Below are 22,289 nucleotides of genomic sequence, written 5' to 3' on the forward strand. Positions count from 1 at the left end.
GTTACAAGTATGATGTGAATGAAAAATGCACTTCTTAAAATAGCAGTGCGGGGCTTATGTTTGGTTTCACTAATTGATCAAGCAGTTTCAGTATTGGAAATTAATGAATCCAAATTATAACATGTGGTATCACAGCATCTAGCTGACCGTATGAAATGTTTAACTTCTTTGGCAACTATGGATTTAATCAAATAACACTTTACATTTTGGGGTTTTTGAGACCCAACTTGCAATGTAAGAAAAAAAACTGCATGTCTCAAGATGAAGCATTCTGGTGAATGGAAAGCCAGAAATGACTGAAGCTGTCACATGTTCTTCAATCCTGCACCATACCCTAAAGCCTCCGCCATAGTCTCCCTCCTCGTGCCATTCCACATTCTCAGTCAACTCTCCCCTCTTTCCCCAGCCCCATTGCTGCAGATGGAATAAAGTAGGCATCTATACTACCGAAAGAGCAGGTATTCTGTGGGTGCCTTTGTGGAAATGTGTTGATTCATGAGAGTTGTGTATTTTTTATATGTGCAGAGTAAGAGGTGTCCTCATGTAAGTGCTGGATGATGGTGAATAGTGTGAGTGAATACAGCATGAGTGGTGCGAGTGTAGGGTGAAAAATGTGTCGATGTGAGTGTTAGGTGAGCTGCATGATTGCAGTGTGAGAGGAGGGCCCATGTGAGTGTTGGTTGATATGAGTGCATACAGAGTGGGAGGAGCCACGGCAAGGTAGTGTGAACGGTACAAATGCAAGATGAGTGAAATGCTTGTGTGTGGTGCTGGGTGAGCTGCAAGAGTGAAGGGTGATCAGTGAGAGTGACTGGTGAGCGGAGTTGGCGCAGAGTGAGTGGTGTGTTCCTATGAGTCTGGCACACTATTGTCCCTGTGTGCAGGCAGGATAAACTGGGTGTCTGTATGAATGCAGACTGAGTGGTTTGTCTGCGTGAGTGCAGGGTGAGAGGATGAAGTGCAGGGTAACTGGTGTGACTCCGGGGTGTGTGCTGTACTTGTTTATGTGATATGAGTACGAGTACAGGGTGAGTGTTGTGCCCATGTGAATGAAAATGTGCTTAAAGATGTGAGTGAAGGGCAGGCTGTATGAGTGACAGGAGTGCCTATGTGAGTGCCCAGTAAGCGATGTGATAGAGGGAGAGTTGGATGAGAGGAGTGACTGCAGGGTGAGGAATTTGACATATGAGTTTTTGTGCGCATGAAAGTCCAGAGTGTGAGAAATTAATGCATGGTGAGAAATATGCTTGCTTGAATGAGACTGCATAGTGAAAAGCGGGGTGAGTAAAGTGGCACATGAGTGCAGTGTCAGTGGTGTGCTTGTGTGAGTGCAGGGTGAAATGGGTGAGTGCATGGTGAGTGGTGTGAGTGCAGTGTGATCACTGTGAGTTCAGGGTGAGCGGTGTGCTGATGTGACTGCAGGGTAAGTGAAGGGAGAACGGTATGAGTTCATGGCAAGGGGCATAAGTGCAATGTGGTCGCTGTGAGTGCAGGGTGAGCAGTGTGTTTGTGTGAGCGCAGGGTAAGAGGAGGATGGAAGGTGTGAGTGTAGGGTAACAGCGTGAGTTCAGTATGATGGCTGTGAGTGTAGGTTGAGCGGTGAAAGTGACAAGTGAGTAGAGTGTCATGTGCTCATGTGGGTCTAGCATAGGAGGAGGGTGAATTGCGTGAGTGCATGATGAGCAGTGTGATCGCTGTGAGTGCAGGGCGAGCATGAAAGTGAAGGGTTGATGATGAGAATGAGGAATGAGGTGTCTGAATGCAGGATGTATACCCAAACACCCAGAGTTATGTTATGTTATAAAAACTTTTATATCGCGCTCTACTACTAACAAGTATCCTGGCGCGGTGAGTGAAGGTTATATGGAAGACAGAGAGACAGACGGGTTTTAAAGTAAGGTTGAACAGATGAGTTTTCAGCCCCTTCTTGAAGGCAGAGATTGTCGGGGTAACTTTTAGGTGCAATGGAAGCGCATTCCAGGCCCTAGCGGTCCTGACAGAGATAGACTGGCCTCCCAGTCTAGAATACTTAAATCTAGGCAGAGCCATTTGGCACAAGTTAGCTGAGCGTAGGGCGCGACTAGGAACATACATAACAAACCTTTTACGCAAATACAGAGGTCCTAATTGTTGGGTTGCTCGAAAAGCAAGAACCAAGGATTTGAACAAAATCCGGTGAGCGACCGGAAGCCAATGTAGACTGCGTAGATGGGATCGCACACTAGTTCTCCTGGAAAGCTTAAACAGGAGACGCACTGCTGTGTTTTAAATGACCTGAAGCTGTTGGATTAGATAGGCAGGTAAGCCACTAAACAGGGCATTGGCGTAATCAAGTCTGGCAAGTATGAGAGCGCGTAATACAGACTCTTTGGCTTCTCTCGGGAGTAAAGGAAAGAAACTTTTCAAGGCTTTGAGGGTAGCAAAGCAGATGCCCGTCAGTTTTTTTATATGGTCCTCAAACTTAAAGTCCTGCCCAAACCAGACCCCCAAGTTCTTGGCCGGACCCCCCCATTGATTTGGGGCAGGTCAGCTGGCCATAAGAGGTCTCTAAAGTTGTCAGGGAAGGAACCATAAAAGAGGACCTCGGACTTGTCTTCGTTGCACTTGAGCTGAGCAAGTGCTAACCAACGGAATACCGATGATAAACAAGGCCGCACCGACGATGCATCTGAATTGTCCTTTGACCAAGTGAACAGCAGTTGGGTGTCATCAGCGTAGGCCATTATTTTGGCCCCCAACTGTTCCGCCAGATGGATTAGGAGGGTCATGTACACATTAAAGAGCAGGAGACTCAAGGTGGACCCTTGTGGGACTCCAGTAGTGAGCTTCTTTGGCAGGGAAGCGTGGGGAGGCATCCACACCTGTTGCATCCTATTGGCCAGTAATGATGTCAGCCAATCAAGAGCAAGCCCGGGGATACCCACGGCTTCCAGTCTGGCGAGAAGTAAAGCATGGGGCACCGTATCGAAGGCGGCAGAGAGGTCCAGCAAAATCAGGACCGCTCTGCCACCCCCGTCAAGACATTCCCGGATAGCCTCAGACATCTCCACCAGCGCCGTTTCAGTGCTGTAAGCAGCCCTGAACCCTGATTGTGCCGGGTGGAGGGCCTGAGAAGATTCAATTAAATTGTCCAACTGTCTGAAGGCAATCTTTTCACAAACCTTCGCCAGAGCTGGTAACAATGAAATAGGCCGATAGCTGGAGGCGGCGGTAGGATCCAGCCCCACCTTTTTTAAAAGCGGTAAGGGTTTAGCCTGCTTCCAACAGATGATGGCAGAGGAGAAGGAGAGATTGACAATCTGTGTTGCCTCCTGGCAGACTATTTTCGCCCCCCCCCCAAGAACTCTCGCTGGGCAAGGATCAGACGGTGACCCTGACTTCAGGGTTTCAAGAACTACCAGAACATCAGACTCAGTGGCCGGAGAAAAGTCGGTGAACTGTACGCCTGGTTTAGGCATCTCAGGAGAGGGAAGTGCTGGGGAGAGCTGAAAATCCACTTGGATCTTGGCGATTTTGTCATCAAAGAAAGACGAAAGCTCTTCACACCAAAGATCGGAAGAGGGCAATAGGGGTTGCGCGGCGCAGGGGGATTGGAAACTCTGGACAATTGAAAAAATGTCTTTACTGTTTTTGTTGGCTTTTCCAATTCTCCCTGCGTAGTAGCTACTCTTGGCAGCCCTAATCGCCGCATAGTAGTTCTTTTGCGCTGTGCGCAAATTGCTCTTAGCCTCAGGCAAGTAGGCTTGTCTCCACACCTGCTCCAATTTTTTACATCCAATTTTCAATTCCCGAATGGTATGGGTGAACCATGGCTCAGAGGGGGTAGACCGCGTCCTGCAAGTCCGGCCCATATTAATGGGGGCAGCCGACCCTTGCTCTACCCATGTGTTGAAGGCACTGACCGCGGAATCGATCTCCGAGGACAGTACCGGACGGTTTCGGGAAAGAGTCCGACAGAGTGATCAGGTTGATCTGCTGGGAATGAGCAAGAGAGGGGGTATTTCCCCTCCTCCGCTTCTATTCAGGGACCAAGAAAACCCGATCAGATCATGGTCAGACCATGTCACTCTCTCAGGACGTGTCATAATAATGTCAAAGTTAGAGCAAACCAAGTCTAAAACATGGCCGCCCACATGAGTTGGGGCATCGACCCATTGTTTAAGGTGGGCCATGGTTAAGGCCTCACCTAAACGAATGGCCTCGGTGGAGTCACACATATCGACATGAATATTAAAATCCCCCAAAAGGAGGTATCTTGCGAATCTTAAAGCCCGCGGGACTATGACCTCCTCCAGCTCCCCAACAAAGTTACCCACATAGCCCGGAGGACGATATAGGAGTGTGCCTCCCAAGGTGAAATGGGGATTAAACACCAAGGCAAAATGGAGCAACTCCGCATCCCCCAAAGCATCTTGGGGCTCACTCGAAAAGACCCATTGGTCCCTATGGATCACGGCAACACCGCCCCCTCTGCCCGACGGGCGGTCTGCCCTTGTGATCTTAAAGCCACGGGGAATTGCTAGCTCCACAACCGGGGCACATGAATCATTTTGCCAGGATTAAGTAATAAAAAAAAGATCAAACTGGTTCTCAGCCAGAATTTCGAACACATCAGCGGCGTACTTCACCAATGACCTAGCGTTAATTAACCCCGCCCTGATCAACGTAGGGTTAATGCTCGCCTGTTCAGGGAGGCTCTGTGTGTTATGGAAGCAGAAATTACACGAGGGGCACATACGCGAAAGACTGTCCGTCACCACCCAGGAGTGTCCCTCATCACATCTAGGGACATTCAATGCAACCAGGTCCTCCGGAGAATACCTCAACAGAGTGGTATGTTGAATCCGCTGGACGCAGGCAGGGGATCCGGCCCTGGGCCCGTCCGGGACACGGACGTCGGCGCGCAGACGGCGTGCCCGCTGCGCGCGTCCGCTGCGCGCTCGCCTAATCATAGAGTTAAGTAGGGTCGGCCGAGCAGAACACTAGAGCGCCAACCCCGAGTGCAATGCGGTACCGCCTAACTTCTGGGTACCGCTGGGGTCGAGCGCTAAGACCGGCACGATCGGACTAAGCAATTGAATGGCAATAATTATAAACAGCGCAGGTGCAAATACGCAATATGTGCAAAGAAGTAAAGAAGCTAATGGATACCCCACTGAGTGTGAAGGGCGGAATTGGGCTCACAATACAAGCGTAGGTACAATTTTAAAATACGAACAAAAGTACGCTATAAAATGATCTGATGCGATAGTTAAAAGAAGCAGAGCGCAATTTTAAAAAGGTCAGCAGTGGCAAGGCAAATGGCTAATGGACAACACAACACTCACACAGAGCCGCGCTCGCCTCCTCCCTCGATTAAGTAGGGTTGGCCGAGCAGAACACTAGAGCGCCAACCCCGAGTGCAATGCAGTCCCGCCTAACTTCCGGGTACCGCTGGGGGCGAGCACTAAGACCGGCACGATCGGTCTAAGCAAATTAATGGCAATAATTATAAATAAGTAACTTATACTTGTATTGATGTGCGAGTTGTATATGTACAGTATAGAGCCTGGCCACAGACTGAAGGCTTTTGGTTAAAAGTTGAGCTAGTAAAATGATCTTTGAAGTGGTAAATGAATTAAATTTCAGTTACAAAGATGCTACATCTGTGGAATGTCCTAGGGCTTTACCGTTGGAAACAAAATTAAGAACCTGGTGCTGGGAAGGGAAGGGGGGAACCACAGGATGAAATTGTTTTGTGAGTGCCAGGGATCAACACAAGATGGACAAGCTAAAACAAGGAAAGCTATCCAACAGAAAGCAAGTAAATAAGAGGGACAGTAAAACAAGCCAATGGTAAGCAAGGGGCGGACTTGTAAGCCCTTTTAAGTTGTTTGTAAGCCAATAATATGTTTTTCACAATCAGGGAGCTGTTCCTTCTAGTAGTCTCAAACCAAAAAAAGAATGACACTTTTCCTGATGTGACCCACCCCCTGAAATTTTCTCTTGAGTTTAATGCATGGCAAAGGACCTTGGAGCAGCATTTCAGTGTTCGCATGTCTTCCGCCCCATTAAAACTCTAAGAGCTATACAGCTGTGCTAAAGTATTTTCAGAGGCATACACTTGGCAGGGGGAGCTGAAGATAAGATCTTAAGGGATCATTCAGGAGGTGCTCCTTGCTTACTGATGAAACTCTACTTTTACTATGGATCTTGTAATCACTCAGCAGAGTTTGGGATGCCTCTACATTAACTTCATGGACAATGTGTGTTGTAACGGTCATCACTACCAACAACACAACACAAAAAAGCTCTTCATTTTAGAGACCCCAAAATGATGGGTCTTACTTTATTAATTGTTAGAAGGCTTAAAATACAGTCTCGATCACATTTGACATAATGTGAACAGTGCTTGAACCACCCGTGGGTAGGAATCGGGAGCTCTGCCTTCTTGCCCTAAGGAAATTACTCAGCTTGCATATCTTATGGAAGAAGCTTCAGGTGTGACCTGCAATCCTTGTGTCAGGGGCTCTCTGAACCTGGCAGTGGAAGTCAGTAGGAAGAATCAAAGGGCTCATTTACAGCATCTTTCCCACTGTCCAGCCCAAATAAAGTCCTACTTCTGCCTTTTTCCTCTGCCCTCTCTCAGGACCATACCCTTTTCTGTTCTGTTTGGTTTGCCATCCTTTGTCTTTGTCAGGTGGGGAGGGGGGGATCTCCTGTCTTCTCTGTGCAACAGTCGAGGAGCCTGCACACGACTTCATAGGTAGACTGCTGACCATGCACCCTTTCCCCGGCAATCCCCCTCTATACACTGCCTGCATTGATTAAGTAAAATCCTTCACTCTTATGCTGTGTGCCATAGAAATCTCCCACCTGTTACAGGCACTCCTGCCGGCTCCAGACGCTGTGGCCCCTGCACTAGAAAACTGCAAAGCTGAACAGGAGTTCTTGCATCAATTGCAAGATGGTCACCACTGTGGTAAACTACAAAACATAGTTTCCAGTTCACATCTGCCCAGCTGCAGCCCCCCTGCCCCCCAAACTCAGATTCCAATCTTTGAGACCGATGAGTTATCCTACAGCATTTCAAATGATTGGGGTATTGCCAGAGGTTCATTAGACAGGGCATGAACTCCAAGCAGTAAATACAAGAGAGAATGCCTTTACCGCAGTTAAACTGGATTGTCTAAAAGCAGGCGCGCAACACCCATTGGGCTCACGGGGCTTCAGCCCCCCCGTTGTGTGTTTCAGCCAGGGCGAAGACAGCTTCGCGGGCTGGCGACGTCTAATTGCAGCCGCACCCGAGTACTTAGTTGTAAATTAGGCTTTTAGTTGTAAATGAGGCTTTTGTTGTGTGTTCCCCCCTTCTTACAGCCACTCTGTCTAAGTTCGGAAGAATTAGCACCCCCCACCCCGAAATATTTTTCAGCCCCCCCCCCCGAAATTTGGCTCTAGTTGCCTGCCTGTCTAAAAGGCATTGAACCCCAACAAAAAAAGTGCAGCAGTGTGCATGTGGAAGAGCAGGGGCTTCCACAGCTGCTGAGAACTGATTTTGAGGCTACGCAATGATGGTCATGTGATGCAAGTGCAACAAAAGCTTGTACATTTTGCATTCAAGACTTAGAAATGAATGTCCACATAGGAAAATAGTTATTCACGTTTAAAAGATTCCAATAAAGTAGTACGTCATAGCTCCTGGAAACCAACATTAAAGACTAAATGACAACAAAAAAATTAAATTAAGTAACAATATATTATTAAAGTTCTCTTGCAGACACTGTAAACGAGAACACAACAAATGGCCGTTTTTTTGGGGGAAAGGTGGCATCCCTACTTGTGAGATGCCTTTTCACTGAATGCATTCTCCCACTGTGGCGGTAAAAACTAAATACAAAGTACAGGAATAGGCTGAGTGGAGACACAGGGGGTACGAACCAGTGAACAAAACAACCAAACCTCCTTAACGAGTTCCAAGCGGGATGTAAATGGCCTTTAAAAGACTTGTGAAAAGCTCGAGCCCTCTGGAGAAAAGACTCCAGACACTGCCCTGCCCCAGCAAGTCAAACAGCCCGGGTTGAGACACACGATGACGGAGGGTGGGGGTGGCTAAATCCCTTTTCGCCTCATCAGGCGTGCAGCCTGATCATAGGTAACTGGGGGCAAGTCAAAGGTCAAGTACAGCCTGTGCAGGGCCTTTGTTCTCGCCTTCGCGTGCTAATGGCCCTACGAATACAGAAAGGAGAGGGGGAAATTCTTTGTCCCCTCGTCCCGCCCAATCTTGTCCCCCGTGTCCCCGCCACTCCAAAATCTGGGGGGGATATATCCCCCTCGTCCCCCACAGTTCCTACGCCCATGCTATGGTGTAACACTCTGTAGAGCCCCTGCTAAATTGACATTTCGAGGCATTATCACTTCTTATTTCAGGACTTTAGCCACAGTCTGGTATCCCCTTGTGTTGAGGATATCTCCTTAAAGCTGTGCTTCTCAACCTTTTGACTTCTGGGAGCCCCCAATAAATCATTACTGGAACTCAGGACGCACCCCTCCCTTAAAATCATTACTGGAATCCCCCCCACTGAGTCATGACAGTTAGCCAAGGGTCTCCGCCTAAGCATCGTCGATGATTCGAACCGCAAAACAATACACAAAAAATACAAAAACAAACATTCAAACAAATGCACAATTAATGGCACATATAATTTAATTCGCAAAGACATATAAATAAAAAGATTTTTTAATTTAATTGAGGCCAGTCATTATGCATACTTTATTCTGTTTGATGCACTTGCACTGCTGCCGCAAATCAATCTGAGGATACTAATTACATTTGTAGTCCCCAATTTCAAATTCCTTCACATTTACAGTACATTTTAAAATGTTCACTTGTACATTTAGCTTCTTTACTTATATACACTTTATTAACTTGTTAATATTATTTAATTTTCTAAATAGTCATGGACCCCCTGAGGAGGCTTCGTGGAACCCCAGGGGTCCCCGGACGACAGATTTGGAACCACTGCATGTAACCTGGGCTTTCTTCAATTGAGCTACCTGGCTGAAGGAGAGTCACACACGAGGCAGTTTGGGGGTACCTGAGTACAATACAAACATGCCCATGTTCACCTGGCTGACCACAAGCCTACTGTGCTAGGATGCGTTTAGGCTGGCCATCATCTTTGAATCAGGCGATCACCATCTTGGAGACAGGCAGACTAAAGTAAAAGAAGGTTCCTCAGCTACAGTGAGATTTGAAAGAATAATGCTTGGGATCTAAAAATACCAAGAGTTCTTGCAGGACGAAGTACGTGCAATATTGCACTGAGCGCCAACAGTTCTCCTTATCTTGCACAATGATCTCACATAGGATGAAATTCGAAACGACACTTTCACAGAAATAATAATTAGGATGTGTTAAAAGGATGACATAACACTACTTACCTGGATTCGTTGTTAAGTCAGCAAAATCTCAAAAGAGTTTACGTGGAACAAGTGTCCAAACAAGAGGTTAGGAGAATAACAAAAATGTTTTAAAGAAAGACACAGAGAAGTAGAGATTACAGTGGGAAATGCATGAGTCTAGCTAACCACCTTAGTCCCCTCCCCATCCATCATTATGTTCTGGGAATGCTCTATGCAGTTGGTCCAACTTTAATTAGTTCATGATTGCTGGAACCACTCCATATGGTTAGAGTATCCACGTGGTTCAATTTACAATGAATTTAAATTTGAAGAATTTACATTGCATGTGGATAAAGCATTAACTATTGAAACATCTGACCACCCCCTCCAAGAAAAGACAAAGCCCCACTAATCACAGTTTGATCTTGCTGACAATCAACCAGCTTTGAGCACATTACAAAACAAATGAATAATAATTATCCTGAAAATCTGCCATGGATCCAGCTCTTCTGGACAACTTTTAATGCAACCTACCCCGGAGAACCGAATGTTGAATTTCAAGGGCAGACGGGAGAGTAGTTAGCTAGGCAAGGCAGTGCAGAAACTGAGCTCTAGCACAAAATGCAATAGATTTAATGGCATCATGATTGGTGGAAGGGAGTGACACAGTTGGAGAATCAACACAATCTATTGATTCATTTCAATGTCTTGCTAAGTGCAGGTTCCACCAAACTTATGTCTAAGTGTGCTACAAGAACCTGGTGATGCCGAGCCATGCAGCCATGAGGCTCTTACACTGTTCTACCCAGGTGTTTAATATTATGTTCCATTAAATGTAATTGCAGATCAATCATTAAAGACTCTTTACTTTGCCAGCTTTTTTGTTGTTGAAGTTTTATATAGTGCAAACTCGACCCAAAGGTATCAGAGCGCTTTACATGAGCAGCACCAGTTGCGTTACAGACAGTCACATTCATTTTGTTAGGCACGGGGAGATTAAGTGATTTGCCCACAATCACAGGATGTTGAGCGTCCCTGCCAAGACTCAAACCCGATTCCCCAGCTACTAGGTCGACTGCTCTAGCCGTTAGGGCACAGTTGGGCACCATACCAAAGTTCAGCAGGCGTAGAAGTATGGTCTCATTTACAACTGGGGTTAACACATCGACTGGGGAGAGCACATCAGTTTGAGCCAGGGCAACACATTCATTTTGGAATTCTGAGGGGTTTGGAAATCCTGATTTACATCCAGGTTTACATTATTATTTGTGGAGGCTGACTGCCCAGTTCAAGGATAATCAAAACCCTTCATCATATCACATTCCTAGAAAGAGAGGATATAGAAAACCACACTTCCTTCTGAGACACATCTCAAATCACAACAAGTGAGGTGAATCTATTGACAGGACGGGTAATTCCTATCCCTAACTCCTTGTCTCTAGGTTATTGTCCCTCTCTTGGGTAAAAAAAAAAGATTTTGGATGAGGTGGTCTTACTCAGGTAAAGTGGCATGCTTCCTCATTGGCCACTTTGTCCCACACTGGTAAGATGTTGCTACCAGGGCAGACTCAACCACAACTAATGGGAGAGTTCTTAAGATATATTATTTTCCTGTTAAGTATGGGGATCAATTTTATACTAAAAATACCTTAAGGCAGTGGTTCTTTACCTGTGTTCTGAGGAACCCTGCGGGTCCACGAGGCCTACCCCTGCTGAGTTACATAATTAAATAATATTAAAATTAATACATTTAAATTATAAAAGTGTATACAAATAAAGGAGCAACATTGAAAATGTGATACCTTTTATACTTAATTGTAAATTAAACAATATATTTCAATATTTGAGCATTTGTTTGGTGTATACTTGTTTTGTATATTGTTTTGAAGTTCAAATCATACATATTGCTTGGGGCGGGTGTCCCCAGCTTCCAATAATGACTTAATGGGGGTGTCCGGGTTCCAGTAATGATTCAGTGAGGTCCACAGGAGTCAAAAGGTTAAGAACCACTGCCTTAAGGTATACCACAGGTATATCCTTTATTATCTGGTACTTCGTGTATGATTAAAATGTGAATAAGCAAATTACAGTACGTTTAGGGGTACTATGGCCCCATCATCCTTTAAAAGTGCATATATGTTTCTGCCCTCTCTATTAGTGTATGTTAGTTTGTGTGTATATATATTTATGTTTATTCACTGACAAAACCAAAGGTTACAGAGACGTTATAGTTAGGCAATAGAATAAAAAAAAGCTTAGAAATTCACTGAAACAACAAAGATTACAGGGATGTTCTAGTTAGGCTCAGATTTTACACACACAGAATCATAGAAATGTTGTAGTTATAGTTACCTGAGCTACCTATAATGTATGCCCCCACAATGCACTGCTTATGCCCTGACATATTACATTACTTATGACATGGTCAGTGACATAAGTGATGGCATCACTGATGACATCTCAAATGGTATCACTGATGACGTCATCCAGTGAGTCTAAGTGTTTTGAAAAAGTTTCTGAGGTTCAAAGATACTAAGTTACTGTGTACATTAAATTTATATTGTTTCTGTACTACTGAGGGATACCATTTAATCCTATATACCCATTTTGAAAGCAGATGTCCTATTTATCAGAGAACTAGCCTTTACACTGACATATCCCCCTGCTGGTGTATGTGTTGGTACTGCTTTGCGACAGTGTAAGCTGTGCATTGAGACTTCACTCCACAGTGATGGTTGAGTATAGTACTGTTTTATGACATACTGACCAGTTTCCTTAGACCTCTCTCCTTTTTGATGAATGATTGTAGTAGTAGAGTGCAATAAACTCATCTGTTCTCATAGACCTTTCTCCAGGGTGATGGCTCGGTATAGTAGATGTTTACAACAGACTCACCTGTCTGCTCACACCTTTCTCCAGGATGAAGACTAATTTTACTAGTGGTTTGTGATATAGAGGCATGTCTGCTAAGTCCTCTCTACTGGTTATATGTTGTAGTGGTTTGTGTAAATCTGACTGTAGGAAAGTAGGATCTGCTTTCATGCTCACCCCCACTTTTTGCCTGTGTCATTATGTTTGTCTGACTAGTTTGACTGGGATCCTACTAATCAGGACCCCAGGCTCTGTACTTCTTTCCTGAATTGGACATGGTGAGTATTTAGGCACACCCCAGATTGGCTACTGATGCACCCTTATAAGTCCCTAGTCTATGGTACTAAGGTACCCAGGGCATAGGTCCACCAGGAATCCCCCTTGGGCTGAAGCATGTATTATGCCACCCATGGGAGACCACTTAATTTGTGACTACGGGCCTGCCATTGCAGCCTGCGTAAGCTGGTGCTAGCACCACCTATGACAGATATACGTTTCCTTACATCTGAGGTCACTAAACTTAAAACCTATAAGTCACCCCTAAGGCAGGCCTTTCAATCCTGAAAGCAAGGTGCTCGGTTATAAGTGTGAGGGTGCCCCTGCATGAGCAGGACACACCTACAGTTAATCCTCCTAGGTTGTAAGTTCATCAGCCAGTAAAATACATAGAATGGTCATGCGTCATTTCGTGATGGTTAACTCTAAACTGGCTATTACAAACCCTATCGTGTTTGGTATCAAACACGTTAGAATCATATGGAGGTATGATTCCATGCACCATAGGGCCCCTTCGAGAAGCCCTCAGTGCTCCGGGTACCAGTTTACCAGACTGAACAGCAAACTATGGCTGCTGCCGACCAGGGAAATGATTCAGCCGTCCTGTTGCTAAACCAAGCTCGAGCAGGGGAAGGTAGGACAATAGGTTTCCTGTCACAGGGAGGTGTTACCACCTCCCACACAGGACTTAGTGTATTGGGACAGTGTGGGGGCGCTTGCCAGTGCCAGAAGACTGCTTTGAAGTGCACATTTGGTGCCCTCCTTACATACTCCAGTTGGAACCAGTTCATGGAGCCGTTGGCTCCCGTTCTGGTGCGAAACTAGATAAAGGACATGGGAGTATTCTCCCCACTGTCTAGCCCCTCCTGCGCGAGGGACCCCAAAATCGTCCCAACCCCTTCTTTAGGGTTTACCTGTAGGTGGTTCCTTAGATTCGTAGTGGGACAAGATTCATATCTGAAACCGCTTCATCTTCAACCGTCTGGGAACTTTGGACTTCGCTTTGGGAACCGAGACTGCAACTGGGAAGACTCCTGCTCCTCCTGGTCTCGTCATCCTGTCAGTCTTCTGCTTCATCTGTGCCTATGCTCCATACAGGTTCTTATACAGGCCTGTGGACACCCAAAGGAATCTCCCTTGAAGTGAATGAGTCACTTCCCTGCATCTGCAGGCACCATAATGAAGCTGACCAGTCTGCTGTTCCTGTTCCTGAGCTCCTACGGACTCCAAAAGGTTCAGCAACACAGGCGGTGGTTCTGCAACTCCCTCGAGGCCTGCACAGTCTTCACAGCAATTTTGAAGCCAGTATCCCTAATCGGAACCGCTGGAGCAGTACCCCTGTGCACCGCGTTGACTTGCCAATGCCAAGGCTTGCTGACTCGCTTCACCACAGTTCTTCGGGCTCCAAGAAGCTCCAGCCTCAAGCATCTCTTGCAACCAAGATCTTTGTTCACACCACATCCTCTGCACCGTGGGCCTTCATCATTCAGTGAGCTGCTCGACGTCTTCCGACTCCTGCGCCTTCAGCCTGTGGCTCCTCTTGAGGGTATTATTTGGCTCCAGTGGGTGTTGTTGCTTGCTCACAGCCCACTCTTACTTACCTGTTTATGGTGAGTCACTTGGACCTTGCTGGTCCCAACACCGCACCTTCTTTGCATACTACGTTTGTTGTCATTGCCAAGGCTTGTTGGTGCTTACGACAGACACCGACCCCCTGACTCTTGACATCCAACGTGGGACAGCTTGTGAACAACTCCTTGGTCTTCCATAGCGTTGCCTGTTCCGCACACTGTCAACTCTCTTATCTCCGACATCGGTGGGCATTTGTCTCCCGTTCCTCCTGGTTACTCCTGAGTGGCATAGACTCTGTCCCCTCTACTTGCAGGTACCTCTCATCTTGAATCCACTTTTGGGTTCCACCGGACTCTTTCACTTTTTTCACCAGCGGCATCTTCACTGAAGGACTTCATTGTGGTCTACGGCAGTTTCCTGACGTCACTTCGCAACTATGCATCCGGCTTCCCTTGTTCCCTGGGTATTCATGGGTGGGGTGAATCTGCAACCTTCCACTTTCCCTCTTCAACTGGGTTTTTTCAGGGTCCTCTGGGAAGGGTCCTTTTTCTTAAAAACTGCAATGCAACGTACCCATTGACTTGTATTGAGCACACAGTCGTGTTCCCACTCTGCACACGGCCTCCGTGGGGTTCCTGGGTACTTCCCGTGGCTCCCCGGCTCTTCTTTGTCTTCTGGGTCCAATCTCGACTTAGGTCGTGATTCGCATTCCACTTTCTTAGAATATGGTTTGGCCTCCCCTGGAGATCACTGTGTATTTGTACTACTTACATGTTCTATGACTAAAGTATTGTGTGTATTGTGATTATATCTCCGGGTAGGAGATATTGCAATGCGTTAGTGAGTGTTTATAATGAATATATCTTTTCATAACTCCACTGTGGGGTTCTTTTTCACTTGACCTACACTATATGAGTAGTACTGGTAAAGTAATCTGCTTTACACTCCTGCTGGACTAAGCCTGAAGGCTGCTCTCCCCAGCTACCACTTAGAGAGCTTTTAAAGGTTGCCTAAGACCACTAACATCACCATAAAGGTTGTCTGGATTAGTGCAGGGGCTACACTTACATAAGTGAGCACCATACACTAAACCTGCCTCCCACACTGACATTTGCACTAAAACCTCTTTCCAGGGCCACAAGTTGAGTTGTCGTGCTTTGCAATAGTCTAGCTTATACAGTTAGACGTTTTACTTTGGTCATTAGTGTTTAGAGTAGTGGTTCAGAAGAGACAGGACTTTTCACTGAGAACTGTCTCTTACGTGATAAGTGAGTGTTGTAGTTGATAAGATCACAGTAAGCTCTGCGCTGTATGTCTGTCACCTGTGTCGTCTTATTTAAAAAAAAACGTAAATGGTATTTTATTAAGTATATTAAAATTTACTTTGCTAGATGATGTCATCAGTGAAGTCATCAATGATGTCATTGACAATGTCATCAGTGAGGTAATATGTGATATCATAAGCAATGCATTACAGGGGCGTAAATTATAGTTAGCTCAGGTAACTATAGCTGGAGAATTCCTATGGTTTTGCACGTGTAAAATCTGAGCCTAACTATAACGTCCCTGTAACCTTTGTTTTTTTAGTGAATTTCACAATTTAAAAATATATAAACTGTACTGCAGTTTCCCCTATAAGTTCAATTTAGTTATTTACATTTTTAAAAGTTTAGAAAGACGTTGTAGTCACACATTTATTTTTTACTCTACATTTTAAAAGTAACAACAAATCAACATAAGGGAACTCATGTAGTCTTTCTATAAATGCAATACAACAAGTCTTTTTCTTGTTTGCTTTCATTTTATGGATCCGCACATTCGCCAGAATGCTACTATGAATCCACTGCGATTCCAGGAACATACCTAAACCTCAACTTCTCATTGGATACAGTAAGTCTCCACACATTCACATTGCAAACCAGACCATAAATCAGTTATTTGGGTTTCACATCTCTATGGAGACAGACTGAAAACCACAGCTCCATCCTGTTTTTTTCCGCTTTTCTTCAAAAGTACAGAGCTTTAAAGTCAGGATGTCTTCTAGTGAAGATAGAAGAGAAGGGGAAGAGCAGTATGAAAAAGACGACAACTTACCACCCCCAAAGAATTCCTCTGACTTTTGAAAGTATTTCTCAATTCCTTCAGGAGAGAAGAAAGTTGTTCCAAAAATTGTCCAATGCAATATATGCAGCAAAAAACTGTCAAGAGGTAGGTGGAAACACTTTAAAACCATACATACAAGGACATATCACGGATGATGAGAGAGGGAATGTGGTGCATCATTAGCAGCTGGACCATCTGTTGGACCCTTACCACCTGACCAGATGGTTACCATTCCTGCTGTTTCACCAAAATTGCAAGACTTGGTGACTCATTGTGGCATATGCCAGTTGCACTAAAAAATTCATCTGTTGCCCAGTTAGTTGGATGATATCAACTAGCATAATTGTTAAAAAAAATTCACCTCACCATTCCATCTTCCATTCCTCTTTAAACACAAGTAGATATCTGAAAAGCAATATAGAATACATTGAATTTTACATTACTTACTATTAGATTACATACTATAAGCAAGTGAGTAGCTACATAAGTGGTTATGTCATTGGTGTAAGATGTTGTGTAAGTGAGTATGGATGTATAAATGGGTATATGAGTGGCTGTATGTGTGGGTGACTGGGAGGGTGAGTGGTTGAGTGGATATGTGTCTGAGTGTATCAGTGACTGTGGGTGTGTCACTGGATGTGTAAGTAGCTTTGTGGGCATTTGATTAGGTGTGTTAGTGACTGTATGAATGTCTAGATGGGTATGTAAGTGACTGTATGGATTGGTAACTGTCTATGTTAGTGGGAATTTAGATGTTTAACTTTGTGTGTAAGTGGTTCTGTTAGTGGTGGATACATTAGTGGTGTGTGATTGGATGTGTAAGTGCCTCTGTTGCTGTGTGACTAGGTGTGTGAATGGCTGTGTTGTTTTGTAAATAGGTATGTGAGTGGCTGTATAACTGAGTGTATGGGTGTGTAAGTGCGTGTGTAACTGACTGAGTGTTGGGTACATGAATGGCTATGTAGGTGTGTGAGTAGATGTGACAGTCCCTGTATGGGGACCATCCGATGATACAACACATGCGATACATCACATGCCATTACAACGTGGTTGTTACAAGAACCGCATTGTCTTTACAATGACTTGCTGTAGGAGGGCACTGGATGTTGCAACAGTATAATTTACTTTTCCAATTCCAGTCTGTGCAACAGTGGGGAAGGTGTTGGATTTTAAATCCAACACATTCTGCCCCCTACAGCAAGTCGTTGTAACGACTTGCGTTGTAATGGTTTGCGATGTAACAACACATCGATGTAATGACCACGTTGTAATGGCAGGCAATATAAAGTATGTCTCCCCTGTATGGGTATGTGAATGACTATGTAAGTGGATGTGTAGGTGAGTAAATGGATGTGTGAATGGTTTTATGGGTTTGTATAGCTTTGAGTGGTGGGTACATAAGTGCTTTAGTGTGAGTGTAATAGGTTGCGTACGTGCCTGCCTGACTGTGTGAGTAGGTGTATGAATGTTGGTGGGGTACAGTGCAGAATGTACAACATGGGGTGACTACACATAACCTACATACACATATGGACACATACACAATATGTGTTATACATAAAAAAAAAATGGCAATTAGCTTTCTCCCTACCACCACGGTCGACCCCCCTGTCTTCACTCCACCGATAGAAAACTGCCAGCTCAATGGAAACATACAAATTAGCTTTGCAGGACCCCACCATCAGGACGGCGATGGAGGGCAGGTAGCCAGCATAGAAGACCGCCGCTGTTTTCTGTGTATCGCATATACATTTAAATACAGTGGGCAGGCCTCTGTCAATCCAACAGAGTACTGGAGCCCACTTTCGCAAAGGGCTGGTGGTCAGACTACCAAAATCTAAATCACGCCCTATATTTTCAGTATAGCAATTCCTCTTCCTCCTTTGCTGCTCACTGTATTGTTAATGTTCTCATCTAACCTCCCTTCTATTTTGCCTAGTCCTATACTATTTAGAAGATGCACATTTTCTTTCAGCTTATATACATGCATAAGTATTTTTTTAAGTACACTTTTATAGTACAACCTAATTAACATCCCTGTAAAATCTCTTTGCTGTTGTCCAACTTTTATTTTAATATAGGTTTACATCTGTTTTCCACTGCAAATCTCATGTCAGAAATATGGAAATCCTCCTTCACTTTCAGTGCACAAGTACCCAAAAGGGCTATACCCTTCCCACTGTGCTCTCACCCAATCTCCTGTACTTAGCAAATCACAGCCATTCCTTCATCTTTTATTTTTGTTATACCACTTCTAAATGGTGATTATTATTTAACCCTTTCCATGTTTTCTTTGAAGAAGCCCAATTTGGTAGGTTTTACACAGATCCACCGCCGTGCTCAGTGTGCCCTCCCGTGTGAATCCACGGTGGATCCACACTGAAGCTCTTAAAAGCATTAAACAATCTGCTGTTAATGCTTTTAATCTATATATATATATTTTTCTTTTTAAATTTGATCAATTGCAAGAAATACACTCCCTACTGGACAATTGTTGTACACTAGTCTGCTTTTCAGTTTCACACTGCAGCCTCTTTTGTCCCCTTCCCCTCCACACTCTTAACTCCATTTCCATAGTAACCATATTTCCAATAGTCTCTGCCTACCAGTAGGTCATAAGTTCACAAGACTTTCTCTAAAAAGCGTACTAGCTTCATGTTAAATTCCTCATTCTGCAACAGCAATTCCTGCGTGCTACTCTTGCTTGTCTCCACAATGGTCAGAGTCTGGATTGTTGGACATAGTTTTGAGTTTTGGGCCAGAGAAAGTGTTAGAAAGAGTGGCATTGACTGGGTCCTAGGTTTACCTAATGTAGACATTACTTGGGTTGGCCAAAGAAGGTTAAAGTGGCATTAATTGCTACTGTTGGTTGAAAGCATTGTGGATTGCCAACATCCAGACCTCATGATTGTGCACTGTTGTGGCAATCACCAAGGCAGAATTACAGGGATAGGACTGGAAATCCTATTGAAGGATACCTTTGGAAAATTAATGTCACTTTTCCCACATACTTCCTTGGTGTTCTTCAATATTTACCAAAGACTGATGTGGCAATGATCAACTCAATTTTGTTTGCAGATAGAGAAAAACAGGAAACATCTCAATAAAGCTATTTCTGCATTTCTCTGAGACCACAACATGGGCTCTACCATAACAACTTACACTTCAACGTGGACGGAATATATCAAAAAGACTGAGTCCATTTCACAGACACAGGCAACAGTATGTTACTTAACATCTTAAAAGACTGCATCCTATTATACCTGTAAATATCATCTACACACCATAAACACAAAGGCTTTTTTGCCAGAGCCAACCCTTTTCCCAGACACTGGTTCTTTTTGTATTTTTGTTTTATTATTTCTCACTTGGATCCGCCGCAGATCGTAAGCCAAATAAGGAATCTAATGTCTATGTAGCAGGCAGATCTGTTCCAGATCTGTGGATCCGTTCCCAACCAAAAATACACATTCAATACAAAACACAACATTTAATACAAACATATCTTTTACAATTCATATAACTGTTTCATTGCCTGTGTGTGGGTGTGTGAGTAACTGTGTAAATAACTGTGTGGGTGACTATATGGGTGTGTGGCTGGGTGGGTGTGTAACTTGGGTTTTAGAGTGACTGTGTGGGTGTATTAGTGGTTCTGCTGTATGGGTGTGTGAGTGGGTGTGTAAGTGGCTGTATGGGTGTGTATGTGGGTGTGTGAGTGCCTGTGTGGGTCTGTAATTAGGTGTGTGAGGGGCTCTCTGGGTCTCTTAGTGAATGTATCAGTGACTGTATGGGTGTGCGATAGGGCGTGTGAGTGACTGTATGGGTGTGTAAGTAGGGTGCGATTGTTTGTGTGGGGATGTGAGAGTGTATATTGTTTTACTTGTGTTCTAGATCCGTGGATCTGTCATGGATTCACATGGGGACAGCAAACGAGTATCTGTATGGGTGTGTGAGAAACTGTATGGATCTGTGAATGGGTGAGTGAGTGGTTCTGTGGGTCCCTGAGTGGATGTATCAGTGACTGTATGGGTGTGTGAGTAGTTATATGGGGGTGAGAATATGTGAGTAGGTGTATTTTTGTATTGGGTTCTGGATCCGTGGATCTGTTGCATGGGGCAGTGTGTGTGGCTGTATGAGTGGGTGTGTGAGTGCCTGTGTGGGTTTGGGAATAGATGTGAGTGGTTCTCTGAGTAGACAAGTCCATGACAGTATGGGTGTATGAGTAGCTGTGTGGATCTGTGAATGGGTGAGTGAGTGGTTCTGTGGGTCTCTGAGTGTATGTATCAGTGACTGCATGGGTGCGTGAGTAGTTATGTGGGGGTAAGAGTGTGTGTGTGTGTGAGTGGGTATATTTTTCAATTGGAGTCAGGATCCGTGGATCTGTTGCATATTCACATGGGGCAGTGTATGTCTCTGTATGAGTGGGTGTGTGATTGCCTGTGTGGGTCTGGGAATGGATGTGTGAGTGATTCTCTGAGTGGATGAATCAGTGACAGTATGGTTGTGTGAGTCACACTATGGGTGTATGGATATGTTGGTGATTATGTGGGGGGTGTGAGACTATGTGAGTGGGTGTATTTTTTAATTGGTATCTAGATCCATGGATCTGTTGCAGATTCACATGGGTAGTGTGTGAGTGTCTATTTGGGTTTATGTTTATGAGCAGGTGTGTGAGTGTCTGTATGGATGTGTGAGTGGGTGTGTGAGTGCCTTTGTGAGTCTATGAATGGGTGTGTGTTAGTGGTTGTCTGAGTCTCTGAGTGGATGTTTCAGTGGCTGTACGGGTATGTGAGTGAGTGTGAGTGGGTGCATGAGTGGTTGAGGGGGGGTGTGAGACAGTGTGTGAGTGGGTATATATTTTTTATTGGGGTCTCGATCCGCAGATCTGTCATGGATTCACAAAGGGATGATGTGTGAGTGTCTGTATGGGTATGTGAGCTCCTGTGTGGGTCTGTGAATGGTTGTGTGAGGGGTTCTCTGAGTTGATGTATTTGTGATTGTACGGGTGTGTGAGCGGCTGTACATGTGTTTAAGTGGGTGTGTGAGTGGTGGTGTGGGTGAGTGGGTCCATTTTTTAATTGGGGTATGGATCCATGGTGTGTGAGTGGGTGTATGGATATGTGGGTGGTTGTGTGGGAGGATGTAAGTAGGTGTATTTTGTTAATTGGTGTGTGGATCTGTTGCAGATTCACATGGGTCCGTGTGTGAGTGTCTGTATGGGTTTGTGAGTGACTGTGCGGGTCTTTAAATGGGTGTGTGATTGATTTTCTGAGTTGATGTATCTGTGACTGTGTGGGTGTCTGAGTGACTGTACAGGGTGTCTGAGTGGTTTGGTGGGGGTCTGAGAAAGTGTGCGAATGGATCTGTCAGTGGGTATATTTTTTGTTGGGGTCTGGTTACATGGATCTCTTGCGGATTCACACAGGGTGGTATGGGAGTGTCTATATGGGTGTGTGAGTGCCTGTGTGGGTCTGTGAATGGGTGTGTAAGTGGATCTCTGGATCTCTGAGTAGATGTATTAGTAACAGTACGTCTATTCGAGAGGTTGTGTGAATGACTGCATGGGTATGTCAGTGGGTATATGGAAGTGTGAGTGGTTGTGTGGGGGTGTGATAGTGTATGTAGTTTTTCTTAATTGGCATCTGGATCCCTGGATCTGTCATGGGTTCACACGGGTGGTGTGTGAGTATCTGTATAGGTGTGTTAGTGCCTGTTTGGGTCTTTGAATGGGTATGTGATTGGTTGTCTGGGGCTCTGAGTGAATGTATCATTGACTGTATAGGTGTGTGAGAGATGGTATGGGTCTGTGAATCAGTGTGTGAGTGGGTGTATGGATGGGTATGTGAGTGGGTCTATTTTTTTGGGGGGGGTCTGGATCCTCAGATCCATCGTGGATTCACACGGGGCCATGCTGAGCACCATGGTGGATCCAAGGGTCCTCATGCTCCCTCCATCAGTCTGCTGGGATTAGGACACCTCTACCCTGAACCCTTCTATCAGTTTTAAGTTTTACATTTTAGTTTTCCTTCCCAAGACCCGAGTCCCGATAAATAAAATGGCAGGTGCAACTTTCCACTCTGGTTGCA

The sequence above is a fragment of the Lissotriton vulgaris genome, chromosome 12 (genome assembly GCF_964263255.1).
Source record: "Lissotriton vulgaris chromosome 12, aLisVul1.2, whole genome shotgun sequence".
Lineage (NCBI taxonomy): Eukaryota > Metazoa > Chordata > Amphibia > Caudata > Salamandridae > Lissotriton > Lissotriton vulgaris.